The sequence below is a fragment of the Dromiciops gliroides genome, chromosome 1, assembly GCF_019393635.1.
Source record: "Dromiciops gliroides isolate mDroGli1 chromosome 1, mDroGli1.pri, whole genome shotgun sequence".
NCBI lineage: Eukaryota > Metazoa > Chordata > Mammalia > Microbiotheria > Microbiotheriidae > Dromiciops > Dromiciops gliroides.
In genome coordinates this window covers 525,580,695-525,594,889 of record NC_057861.1, presented here as the reverse complement: position 1 = coordinate 525,594,889, position 14,195 = coordinate 525,580,695, and the positions used below count along the sequence as shown (strand labels likewise).

The 14,195-nt window shown below is 39.7% G+C and overlaps 1 protein-coding gene across 2 annotated transcripts in view; it reads left to right on the top strand.

Annotated features, from left to right (window-relative positions):
* USP22 (ubiquitin specific peptidase 22) overlaps nucleotides 1-14,195 on the top strand; it is a 272,625-nt gene that overhangs the window by 196,378 nt on the left and 62,052 nt on the right. The window lies entirely within an intron of this gene.

The window sequence follows — 14,195 nt, the reverse complement described above, 5'->3', positions numbered from 1 at the left end:
CTGCCAAAAGAAAAGGAAAAAAAGCATTTTACAAATATTATCTTATTTGATCCGCAGAGCTACCCTGGGAGGTAGATGCTGTTACATTCCTTTTGCAGATCAGGAAACAAACTAAGGCAGATAGTGGTTAAGTGACTTGCCCATGTACACAGGTTTTCCTGATTCCAAGTCTAACACTTTATCTATTTCCACCTTGAGTGTAACAAATATTTAATTTTGTCTTTATAACCATAATCTGCTGGAAAAGACAGAAGGGAATGGGATCAGGTCTACATGTTGAGGGACTGGCCTTGGCAAGGGGCTACTGCATTTTCAGAAACTTAGAAGAGAAAAGGAGTAGAGTATGGTATCAGAGGGTTTGAGGTAAAGGCAGGAGCCTCAGTTTCCTTGGTAAAGTAAGAGGTAAAGCTGAGAGACAAAGGAGGGATAAGGGACACTTTGGCAGGGGAGGGGGGGATTTGATATGAAATCAGCTCCAGAAAAAAAGATGCCTACTATTGCTTTTTTTTTTTTTTAAGTGAGGCAATTGGGGTTAAGTGACTTGCCCAGGGTCACACAGCTAGTTAAGTGTTAAGTGTCTGAGGCCGGATTTGAACTCAGGTACTCCTGACTCCAGGGCCGGTGCTCTATCCACTGCGCCACCTAGCTGCCCCTCTACTATTGCTTTTTAAAAAATCAATTGGTAAGCCTTTAGTAAAGGTGCTTCTCTAGCTTACAAATGAAACTGACATCGTTATGACAATCTTTCCACCCCCACTTTGAAACATTTATTTCACTATCAATTCTATACTTAAAGGATCCAACTAGAACTTGTCAGAAAGTCTCTGTTGTAAATGGGGAATGAGGAAGTGTTAGAACTATGATGTATCTCACATGCATTTTCATTAAATTCATCTCATGCCAGACTTTAAAGCAGGTTTCTTTTTAGATTGTCTAGATCAGAAATGTTGCTCAGCACCTTTTTGTAGTAAGCTTTCTAATTATTTCCACACTGAGGTAAAGTCACTCACCTATTCTCCTTAAATTACCCATAAAAAAAAAGACTGATTTTTGTTTAACTCTGCCTTTCATGGCATTAGGTACAGTGTCTATGGTGCTACAGTAGGCAGTGGATATTTTGGTCAACCCTCTCTTCTGTTTGCTTCTCTTTAAAATCTAAGCTACCTTTTCTCACTATCTGAGACAAAAGCGGTCAGGTTTTTATGTTTTTAGTCAATGAAACAAACTCCAAATGTCTTCATCACTTGCTGTTTCAATTTTGTCTTTGTAAAGTCAGTGCCTGGCATATTATTTTAAGCATATTTAGGTACTTAATGCTTGTTGACTTACTGCTTTTAGTTTATCATTGGAAAGCTATAAATGAAAATAGTTTGGGGTACTTTGGAACCAACAGGTTTCATCTCTTATTTTGCAGTTACAGAATTAGATTTCAAGCTTTCTTTTAAACACTCATGACATTCAAGAAAGACCCTCCTTTTCAGGAATCTTTCCTTTGGTAGATACTTAAAACCTTAGTACAAACAAGTTTGTAATAATACACAAATTGGAGACCTATTTGGAGTATCCTCTCCCTTTTTTAGGTACTAAGAAACATTTAGGTATTCAGTCAAGGTAATCTTGTAGAACCTTGGCGATGGATGGTTGGATGGATGGATGCATACATGCATACAGAGATACTATATGTATGCATATATGGATATTATATGTGTATACATATATGGACATATGTATAGTGTATGTATTGTGATTGGCAACATAGTGATAAATGGTTTATAATAAAAGGTCATTATTATAAAGAATGTATCCCCCAGTTACACAACTATCATGGGTACTATTAAACTTCCTTAGCATTGATTTTAATTGAAGTCACAGCTTAATTCAGGATCCTTGTAGAGCTCTTTCTTTCTTTCTTTCTTTTTTAAATAAAAGTATTTTATTATTTTCCAGTTACATGTAGAGATAGTTTTCAGCATTTGTTTATATAAGATTTCCAATTTCCAATTTTTCTCCCCCCCACCCCCCAGATAACTGGCAATCCGATATAGGTTATATATCTGTGTGTGTGTGTTTGTATACACATACATACACACACACACACACACACACATATATATATATATATATATATATATATATATAATATACATAACAACATTAGACATATTTGTGTATCAGTCATGCTATAAGAGAAGAATCAGAGCAATAAGGAAAAACCTCAAAAAAGAAAAACAACAGCACCAAAAACAAAAGAAATAGTATGGTTCAATCAGCATCCATATTCCATAGTTCTTTTTTTTCTGGATTTGGAGAGCCTTTTCCATCATGAGTCCCCTGGAACTTTCTTGTACCATTGTATTGGTGAGAAGAATCCAGTCTATCACAGTTGATCAACACATAATGTTGATGATACTGTGTATAATGTTCTTCTGGTTCTGCTTATCTCACTCATCATCAGTTCATTCAAGTCCTTCCAGGTTTCTCTGAACTCCTTCTGCTCATTGTTTCTTACAGCACAATAGAATTCCATTACATTCATACCCCACAACTTGTTCTGCCATTCCCCAACTGATGGGCAACCCCTCAATTTCCAATTCCTTGCCACCACAAAAAGAGCAGCTATAAATATTTTTGCACATGTGGGTCCTTTTCCCTTTTCTACAATCTCCTTGGGCAAAAGACCCAAAAGTGGTATTGCTGGGTCAAAGGGTAAGCACAGCTTTATAGCCCTTTGGGCATAATTCCCAATTGAGAGCTCTTTCTTTTATGATTGATTTACAATATGAAGAAGAGTGCAAGTTTAGATATGTTCTGTAAGTTGACATATAATAATTCAAAGATCCAAATCAGGCACTGAAGCTGGTTTGGATAGAGTGAGTTAGCCTTTCATCTTTGTTTTTGCCAGAATCGTTCCTTGGTCCATTTGATATGTTACTAGAAGTAGGTGTGTTCACAGATATAAAATTTTACATTGTACTATATCTGGACTTGAAAATGAACTCAAAGAATTGGATAACTCTTAATGTATAACTCTACCTACCTGAAGCTTTCATTCTGTGGGACTCACTGGTTTCCTTTAATTCTGAACTAAAAATCCCATCTTTTATTGGAACCTATCTTAATTAGAATTAAGATTACCTTCCCTATGTTAATTGTTGGCTATTTGTCCTGTGTATATCTTTATATATTTGTTTATACGTTGTCTTGCCCATTAGATTATAAGCCCCTTGAGGGTAGAGGCTGTCTTTGCATCTTTTTTGTATCCTCAGGGCTTAGTACAGTGCCTGATACATAGTAGGGGGTTAATAACTGCTTATTGATTGGTTGGTTGAGCTGGCTCACTGCACATTGCTCTAATGAGCTTGTTGCTTCTACTACTTTATTGGTGATTTCCCCCTACTCTGTTATGAGTATATTTCTTCAAGGGTATATTTTTGTTGGTTTGAGTAATTCCACCATCATTGAAAATTGTAAATTCTCCTATGTGAGACCTATAAGACCGTCTTCAAGACTTGTTATAACAGGAAATTCCTCAACTTGTGGTCAACCTGGTGATGACTCATCTTGGACAAAAGATATCCTTGCATAAAAGTTATGCAGTCCATCACCACGTCCATACATAGTCTCTTCTGAGCATTTTCAGGTTAGTTAGCCAGAGCTATCTAAACTCAGCCAGTGCTTGTACTGTGTTCACATAACCTTTCAGAACCTAGGGCTACCATTCACAGTCAGTCACAATCAAAGAATTCTGGTCTTGGCACTTTCTTTACTTTTCTGAGCAGCCTCCTTCAGCACCCACTGAGCTCATCCATCAGTCTGAATTCCCTTCTGAGAAGCCATACAGTGTCTCTCTGTCTGATCACACCTCTATCCTCCATATTTGCAGGGTTCTTCCTCGAACTTAACTGTGATGATGCGAGTGGCAAGGGCTATTGCTCATCCCGGCCTGCCAAGACTCTGCCAAGTGTTGTGGGAACAGCTATAAAACCAGTACCCCTTTAGTTCAAGCTCAACATTGAGACAACTCACAAGTCACTGAATATTTAACAGATGAGGAGTTTTTACTTTGCTCTAACAGTGTGTTACAAGGATATAGTAGTACTTAGTTTCTCTCTGTGTGCTTCTCCTCATCTCCATCTGAAAATGCATCTGGTCATTTGATCATCAAGATATGGTAACACAGGGGACAGCTAGATGGCGCAGTGGATAAAGCACCTGCCCTGGATTCAGGAGTGCCTGAGTTCAAATCCAGCCTCAGATACTTGACACTTACTAGCTGTGTGACTCTGGGCAAGTCACTTAACCCTCATTGCCCTGCAAAAAACCAAAACAAAACAAGATGAGGTAACACGTGGTCTCAGGCTCCCATGTAGCTGGGACTTTTTACAGCCCCAGAGCAAGGAGCTGCATCAAGGAAGCTGGGGCCACTCAGGTTGTATGGAGGGAAGAAGCTATGTCAGGGTCAGAGAAGTAGCATCAGGAAACTGCTAGCTCTGCCACAATCCCCTGTGGAGTATAAGGAGGGATTGGAATAGGATCTTCGTAGAGAGGAGCTTGCTTCAATTTCAGATGCTTTACCCTGGGCAAGTCACTTAACCCCGATTGCCTCACCAAAGAAAATTTTAAAACATTAAAAATAAAAATAAATTTCAGATGCTTTGGAAATGTGGAGAGTGCAGATAGTAACCCAGTCACACCATCTCATCTCTTGTGACTCTGGGCCATGTCCTCCCACAGGTCATCCATCCATAGAGGATCGACCCAATATGCTCTCTTTTTATATTGTTGTAATACTTCTTGTTTTGTGCATTTTTGCATTCTCTTTCCTCTTTTTTTTCCCCAGGATATATCTTGCTTTCCTAAGGTTTCCCAGATGTCTAAGCTCCTTAACTTTTCTTTCATTTTTTTTTTAATTAGGCCCATTTTTTCTTGGATTCTAGTTTTAGTTATCTCAGAATTACTTTTTCCTGCTAGAGCTTTAACTCAAGTCTCTTATTCTACCAAATATCTCCTTCATATTAGGAGTTTTCCATTCTTTGCTGAGTATTTGCTCAGATTCTCTGCTGAATTTTTCCCCCTCATAGTAGCTTGACCCATAAACTTATCACACTTGAATAGTGGAAGACTGTGGTTGAATGATTGTTGATTAATGTTTTGTAAAGGCTTTCACTTATTGTCCATCCCATCTGCTGCTCCAGCCTTCTTTGAACCCTTTTATGAATCTTGGACCAGAAAAATGAAGTCTGTAAGTGCACAGATTGTATTTTCCTCACTTTTGCTGATTGAAAGCAAGGGATGGAGGAAAGAAAAATTAATTTGGAGAGTGAACAGCTGTCTGAGAATGGAATTTGGCTTTCTGAATCACAGGTTGCACCGTAGGGTTGACAGGTTCCTGTCCAGAGATCATGTTTCTTAAGAAAGGCTGGTAAGAATGTATTTTCCAACTGTCCTGCAAATCTAATTTTAAAATCTTTTAAAAAGACGGAGGGAGAAGACTACATATACATGTGTGCATGTATATATGTATTCTCCCAAGGTGAGATTCTTATCCTGGCATCCATGGACTTTTAGTTTTTAGTTTTTTAGTTTTTGATGATCACATTTCACTATAACTTATTTGCTTTCTAATATATTTTATTTTATACATTTAAAAACAATATTCTAGGTGCAGCTAGGTGGCGCAGTGGATAGAGCACCGGCCCTGGAGTCAGGAGTACCTGGGTTCAAATCCGGCCTCAGACACTTAATACTTACTAGCTGTGTGACCCTGGGCAAGTCACTTAACCCCAATTGCCTCACTAAAAAAAAAAAAAAACAACAAAAAAAAAACCCAAACAAACAATATTCTAAGGAGTTTTTAGGCTTAACCAGACTGTTTAACCATGATACCAAAAAATTTACTCTATAGAGCATAGCCACAAGAAAGAAAAATAGCATTGGGAATATTTATTGGAGATAGAATCCAAGAAAGGTGCCAGTAAAGCACTGGCCTATGGCCTTGTGTCTGTACAAGAACCCAAAAGATTAGATGACAAACAAGGGCTAAAAGTCTTGGGACACATTTGACTGCATAGGTGTCCCTGAGGGTTGGTAAGATGAAACTCTTGATTAGATTATATTTCTGGATAGAAATTTTTATTAAATAAAAACAGTCAGTAAACATTTATTAAGTGCCTCCCATGTGTCAGGCACTGTGCTAAGTGCTGGAAATACAAAGAAAGGTAAAAGTTAATCCCTGTTCTTAAGGAACTTGCCATCTGATCGGGGAGAGAACTTGTAAACAACGATGTACAGATAAACTATGCACAGGATAAATGGGAAATCATCAACAAGAGGAAGATACTAGAATTGAGAGGAATCAAGTTAGGCTTCCTGTAGAAAGTGGGCTTTTAGCGAAGTGGGGGGGGTGGCAGTGAGGAGGGAGAATATTTTAGGCATAGGCCCATGAAAATGCCCAGAGTCAGTGTCCTGTGTAAGGAAAAAAATAGTTAAAAGGGTGGAGAGAGAGTAGGAAACACTAGGGTCAGGAGGTCTACTCACAAGGAAATCTAGGATCCAGAGGAGGGCTACATGACAAAAGGTATTTGGTTGGAGGTCAAAAGAGAGAAACAGAAGATTTTATCAATGGAATATATTACAGACAAACTCAAGGGTTGATAGTCAGTAAACATTTATTGAGCACCTGTTATGTGCCAGGCACTAGGCTTAACTCTAGAGATATAAAGAAAAATATAGGCAGAGCCAAGATGACAGAGGAGCTCCTGATACAATCACTCCAAAATACTCCAAATCATGCCATAAGACAATTCCTGGAGCAGCAGAACCCACAAAAGGATGGGCTGAGATAATTTTCCAGCCAAAGACAGCTTAGAAGGTCAGCAGGAGAGGGCTGCAGTGCCAGGATGGGAATGAAGCCCAACCCCACAGTTGCGCCCCAGGCTGGCCTCCCAGACCCGGGTCATGCCGACACAGATCCAGACCCAGGTAGGCTGCACCAGAGAAATTTACCCCTGGAGCCTCTGAATCAGCTGCAGCACAAGCATCTTTCTGGCACTAAGCTCACAGTCTGGTGAAAGGGTTGAGCGGTTGGCCGGGGGAAGAGTACAGGGGTCTCTGCTGGAGCTGGGGCGGAATTCAGTTATTCTACCCCAGTTAAGAACCAGGAAGAAAGGTATAAGACAGCTCCTGCCTTGAAGAAGTTCACAATCTAATGGAAGAAGATAACTAAATTGAAAGGATTCTTAAGGAGGTGGGAAGGATGAAGGATATGAAATGATAGGGAGAAGTGTGAGTTTTTGAGCTGATTTCACCTTGAAAAATGATGAGTTTATGCTGGTTAGGAAATAAGGTGAATTCCCAGTGGGCTCTCTTTAAATGGTAAAGGGTCTGAGCGAAGTTCCCAAACCACAGGGATGACCCCAAGGGCAAGATATACCAGTTTCAGAGTTGATTTCCTCCTACAGAACGATAAATTTCTGAAGATCATGAAATCCAGGAGGCCAGCTAGGTGGGAAATGAAGGCAGAAACTGGAAATACATAAGGTGTTTGGGAAACATCACAGGTCTGACACAGAGGCAGGATATAGTAGGGGATGGAAGACTTCCATTAACCAGGCAGTGAGGTGGTAGAGCACTGGGTCTGGAGCAGGAAGACCTGAGTTCAAAACCAACCTTAGATACTTACTAGCTGTGTTACCCTGGGTAGATCACTTAGCCACTATCTACCTCTGTTTCCTTAACTATGTAATGGGAGTAATAACATCGTCTACCTCACAAGGGTCATCGAGGCTTATTGTTGGGAGGATCAAATGGAAAAAATATTTGTAAAGGACTTAGCACAGTTCCTAGCACATAGTAGGCACTTAAATGCTTATTCCTTTCCCCTTCCCATCCATACTTATGTTTGAGTTCTCTCTCCCTGCCAAACTTCCTTAGTGATAATTTCATCCTTCAAAAGACTGTGGAACCAATAAAGATAAATTATTCTGGATCTGATTTGCACTAATACTAGCTGGAAAGCCTCTGTGTGTGATAGCAGCTTCACACTGGGCCTGCTGCCCAAGTATTAGCTTAGCTAATTATAAGGAGGCCAGCATGTTAGCTGCTAGGTGATGGATTTGTTGGTCAGTATGAAACAGTAAGCAGATTTTTTTTTTTAATTTTCTTTCTTTTTTTTTTTTTTGTGGGGCAATGAGGGTTAAGTGACTTGCCCAGGGTCACACAGCTAGTAAGTGTCAAGTGTCTGAGGCCGGATCTCAACTCAGGTCCTCCTGACTCCAGGGCCAGTGCTCCATCCACTGCACCACCTAGCTGCCCCCAAGCAGATTCTTTTTTAAAAATTTTACATGTCAGAATGACATGTAAAGGATGAATTGTGGCACAGACAGTGAAAAAGAAGAAAAACCTTCCTGGTTCCTACTGTGGGGGGAGGATGATAGTCAGTAGCTGCATTTTCATTTCTTTCAATTTTTCCTATGAGAACAATGTGTGTTATTTTCCGTTTATGAAACCTAGGCTTTGAGCATGTTAAGATTAGCTTTACTGTCAGGTTGGATAAGAAGGTGTTGATTTGTCAGAGCATATTTTGAAGTTATTTTTAGTAGGTTTTAACATTTTTCTGTTTGGGGAAACAATTGTCACCCTGCTGTGATTTACCTGCCACCTACAGGACCTTTTTTTTTTTGCAGTGTTATAGTCTACAAATTGGTTTGCAAATGTGAAAAACAGACGTCTTCAGCTATTCCATGTGTAAATCCCTTGTTTTATTTTTTAAGATTGTATAAATAGCCCTTTAATGGATATATTTTCCATAATGAAATTGGTTCCTTTATCATTATCTCATAATGACTTCATCAAAATATAAATGATCAAATATGGAAAGTGGGAGAAAGGTGATTCTATTCTGTTTTCCCTCTAAGACTAGCAAAATAAAAATTGGCCTAGAAATTTTTTGTTTGTTTTGTTAAAGAAATGATGTGAAAATTAAGCTGTTTGGCATAAAAGTTACAAAAAGTATTCCTAAAATCTGCATATGAGAGCATTGCTGAAGGTCTGTTTGTGTGTGTGTGTCTCTCAACTAATTATCTTGGTGGGGGGAGGGGTGAGGCAATTGGGATTAAGTGACTTGCCCAGGGTCACACAGCTAGTAAGTGTCAAGTGTCTAAGGTCAGATTTGAATTCAGGTCCTCCTGACTCCAGAACTGGTGCTCTATCCACTGCGCCACCTAGCTGCCCCTCTCACTTAATTATCTTAAGCATGTTTGTTTTTTTAATTTTGAATTCTAATTCTAAAAATTCTCTCGCCCTTGAGCTCCTCCACTAACCAATGAGAAGGCAAGTTATGTTATCAATTCCACATGTAAAATTATGGGAAACATTTCCATATTAGTCATGTTGCCAAAAGAAAGTGAGAACATTATATTTAAGTTTGCACTTAGTTGATTCTCTCTCTGGAGGTGGATAGCATTTTTCATTATGAGCCTTTCAGGATTGTCTTGGATCATTGTATTGTTCAGAGTCTAAGTCTTTCACAGTTGATTATCTTTACATTATTGCTGTTACTATGTACAGTTATCTGGTTTTGCTCACTGTTTTGCTTCAGTTCATATAAGTTGAAGGACACATTCTCTTGAGGATCCATTTTCTCTTTGTTTTATAATGGACTTTTCAGAAGTGAACTACAGTGAGAAGTAGCCTCTTTGCTGTTGCAAGGTTCTTTTCAGAACGGAGATTCTTAACCTGGCTTCCACAGACACCCCCCTACAACAATGCGATCTATTATAGATTCCAAGGGATCCATGGTATAAAAATGATGTCTTTATGTTCACTTACCTCTCAATGAAATTTAGCATTTTCTTCAATTGTTTAAAAACAATCTGAGAAAGGATCTGTAGTCTTCATCAGATTGCCAAAAGGGTTCATGACACACACACAAAAAAGGTTAACCCCTTTTTAAGGAAGAGATGCTATTATTGTATTATAATCGATTGACTGAGATCTTGGAAGCTATGAGAAAGTAAGGATGAGCCACATTTAAAGCAACCTTGGATCCCTTGCCTTTCAGCCTCAGTCTACGTGTGTCTATTTTTGTCTCTGCCGATCTTCTCCCCTCTGTTTTCCTTTCCCATTGTGGAAACCTATCATTCAATTCTTGTGCCTTTTACCTTCTGTAAACAAGTAAACTGACCAGCTTGAAACATTTCGAAATGAAAGTTATATAAACATTAGCAGAATCCTGAAGGACTTAAACTAGAGATATCCAGCACCTGAGCCTTTTCTTGGTTAGGCCACTTTAATTGAGGAGCAAGTAGAAGCTTCAAAACAGGCAGATTCAAAGAAATTAGAACGAAAGTATAAGAAGCAAGAGGAACAATGAGAGAATTCTTTAGCAAGAATTCTTCTTGTTTTTTGGCAGCGCAATGAGGGTTAAGTGACTTGCCCAGGGTCACACAGCTAGTAAGTGTCATGTGTCTGAAACTGGATTTGAACTCAGGTCCTCCTGAATCCAGGGCCAGTGCTCTATCCACTGCACCACCTAGCTGCTCCTTCCCTTCCCCCCTTCTTATGAGTTGATCTTGAACTGACTTTATAAACAGTTTAATTCTTTTTCTTAATATTCCTAAGCTATTGTTGATGACTTATTTTTCTTTTCTTTTTTTTTCCTTTTTTTTTTTTTTTAGTGAGGTAATTGGGGTTAAGTGACTTGCCCAGGGTCACACAGCTAGTAAGTGTTAAGTGTCTGAGGCCGGATTTGAACTCAGGTCCTCCTGACTCCAGGGCTGGTGCTCTATCCACTGCGCCACCTAGCTGCCCCTCCTATGACTTATTTTTGAATATATAAAAAAAAATTCTAACTTGTAACTCCTGAAAAAAACCATCAGTGGATGGAATCCCCTCAATCTTTTGAAGAGAGTGCGTGTATGTGTATGTATGCACATCTAAGTTATCATATTATCAGAGAGATAGTATAATGTAATTGATAGGTAGCTAGACTTGGCATTAGGAAGACCTAAGTTCAAACTCCAAGCAGATTTCATAACCTTTCAGTGCCTTCTAAGGTGCAGAGGGCATGGATCTGCATGGCTAGTTTCCTCACCAGAAACTCCCTGTCCTAATGAAATCACAGGTCCAGTCCAAACAGAGATCTGCCTCTCTTCTCTCTACCTACTTCTCCACACCCCCATCCACCTCTTCCTTCCCAGCCTGTCCCCACAACAATCTTCCAGATGCGACCAAGGGCACATTCAGTCTTCAGGCTTGGATATTGAATAAGAATAATGGTTGATATACTTTTCTTCAGGCCTTCAAAGAATCTGTGCTTTCTTTGGTGTTAATACTCCTTCTGCAGATAGAGTTCTTTGCCCCTAACACATTTCATAGCTCTGCTTCTGCAGCCAGTCATATTTGTACTATCTTCCTCATAGAGCTGTTATGAACAAAGTTCTTTGTAAACCTGAATTATTAATCTAGCTTGATAGGGACTATCAGGGATCATGCCCTGCCATTGTAGATTTTAAGAATCCTCTGGGACAGCTAGGTGGTGCAGTGGATAAAGCACCAGCCCTGGAGTCAGGAGGACCTGAGTTCTCAAATCCAACTTCACACACTTGACACTTACTAGCTGTGTGACCCTGGGCAAGTCATTTAACCCTCATTGCCCCACAAAAAAGAAAAAAGGGAAAAAAAGAAGACGAAGAATCCTACACTGCCAACCAGTTATTAGAATAAGACTTCACCTGGGAACTTCTGGGTGTCGATATCATGGATTAGTATTAAGGACACTATTTTAAGAGCTGCTATTAACCATGACAAGTTTTGGCAGCGACCTCACTTGGAGAAAATAACCATTTTTCACCTTTTGCCACAATTTGTTTGCATTTGAGTAACTGAGATTTGGTTGGTTTGTTCTCCTTTGTGAATACATATATGGACACTTTTATGTAGAGTGGAGAGTATTGACCATAGGACCTGTAGTGAGCCTGTGTGGTTTAGTAGTAAGGGCATTGGTTTGGTGTCAGACAATGGGGTTTGAGTCATCACTCTGACACAGTAGCCGTGTGACTTTGGACAAATCAAGTCCATTGTCTAGGCCTTAGTTTCCCCAACTGTAAAATGAGGAGGTATTTCCTCACTGTTCAAAACCAAGCAGTTGGTGCTTTGTTATTCTAAGTGCATCTCAGTACCCAGCAGGCCCTAGGTTAAGTGGCCAGGTAAAAGTCTGTCTCTACATTTCAGTTTGCTTCCTCCTCCCACCTGGACACCCAGTGGCTATGTTCTGGTTACCTAAAACCATCTCTGTGGTACCTGATATGAGCCTGTTCACCCTAAGCCTGGTCCTACGTTCTCTAGACTTCCTGTACCTCTTGCCCTATTCCTAGGACCATAGATTTAGAGGTGGACGGGACCCTAGAAGGATCTACACTAGTCCTTTCATTTTACAAATGCATAAACTGAGGACCAGGTAGGTTGAGTGACTTCCCTAAGGTCACTAGGTAATAATTGTCCCAGCAAGATTTAAAACAGGATCCTCTGAGTCCAGATTCCACATTTGTTCCACTATACCATATGGTCTCTCAAGTACGGTTTTCTGCTAAATTACTTAGTACAAATCTGATAAATGAATCCATGCTAAAGGGGCCTTCTGGGAGGAATTTTTAGTACCATGAAGAGGAGAAAGGTTGGAGTTGGGGAGGGCACTTGAACACAGGTAGACTGACACTCAAATCATACATCCACCTAAAGGGAAGGCCTGTTTTGAAGTACTTCTTTCATAGATACTTCCTTCCTGCCCCCATTATATATTTTTTTCCCAAGGAAATGGCTTTTTTAAAAAACATGAGGGGGGGGCAGCTAGATGGCACAGTGGATAGAGCAGCGGCCCTGGATTCAGGAGTACCTGAGTTCAAATCCGGCCTCAGACACTTAACACTTACTAGCTGTGTGACCCTGGGCAAGTCACTTAACCCCAATTGCCCCTCAAAAAAAAAAAAAAAAACATGAGGGGGGGAAGCTAGGTGGCGCAGTGGATAAAGCACCGGCCCTGGATTCAGGGGGACCTGAGTTCAAATCCAGCCTCAGACACTTGACACTTACTAGCTATGTGACTCTGGGTGAGTCACTTAACCCTCATTGCCCTGCCAAACAAACAAAAAACAAAACTATGAGAACTAATATCCCCTTTGTCTCTTTATTGACACCCTATCCATGTCAGCTCCTCCAGTACCTAAGTCAAGGCATAATATATGGGGGTGCTTACTAAATGTTTGAATGGCGGAAGGGGAGAACAAGAGACCATCTTCCCTACTTGACTCATTTAGATGAGAATTTAATGACATTATATATGTTGGGTTGACGCATCTTTTTTTTGTTTTTAGTTCTTCAACCATTGACCCATAGAAATCAGTGGAATGTAAAAAGACACATGGTTTAGCATTTTGAGAAAGGAAATACAAAATGTGTTTCACCCCCTTTAGAGCAAGGAATACATGCTATTAAATATATCTCCTCTGCTTTAATCAGGCTTGATACGTATAATGCAGTTTCTTAAGTTTTAGGAATCCACCTTGGGAAGGTAGACTACACCTGAAAGTCCCTTTAATATTAAAACATAGGTTGCCTATTGTAATAGGCAAATATGGGTTCCCTTTGTCTTCTACTTAAGATTATAAAATCATCAATATAGAGCTGAAGAGACCTCACAGACCGTTTCATCTGGTCCCATCATTTTATAGATAAGCAAACTGAGACCCTGGAAAGTTTAACAAACAAGGCAGTAAGCATCACAAGCAGAATTTGAGCCTGGTTGTTCTGCCTCTAGAGCCATTGATCTTTCCATTGCAAGCTATATAAGCATTGTTCTGAACTTCCCTTTTCCCAAATGAAGTCAGATTTTAAAAATTCTCATTGATTCCTATAGAAACAATATATGCTGCAAACCAAGGGGAAAACCTCAAGGAATAAAAGGGTTTAATAAGTGTTCTGTGCCCTTCCATTTTTAAAGAAATTTCAGTGGTTTCACTCATTCTGGCATAGTCCCTCTGGAGAAATCCTACCTGTGTGTCGCACTTGAGCCATATTTGCCTACATAGGCTCTGTCCCAAGGGGTGAAAGATTTCTACCCTGACCCTTATAGAGAAGGAGTATGAAAAAGAGGAATGCTTTCTGCCTTTGTGAAGTATTAACTATTCCAAAACTTTGTG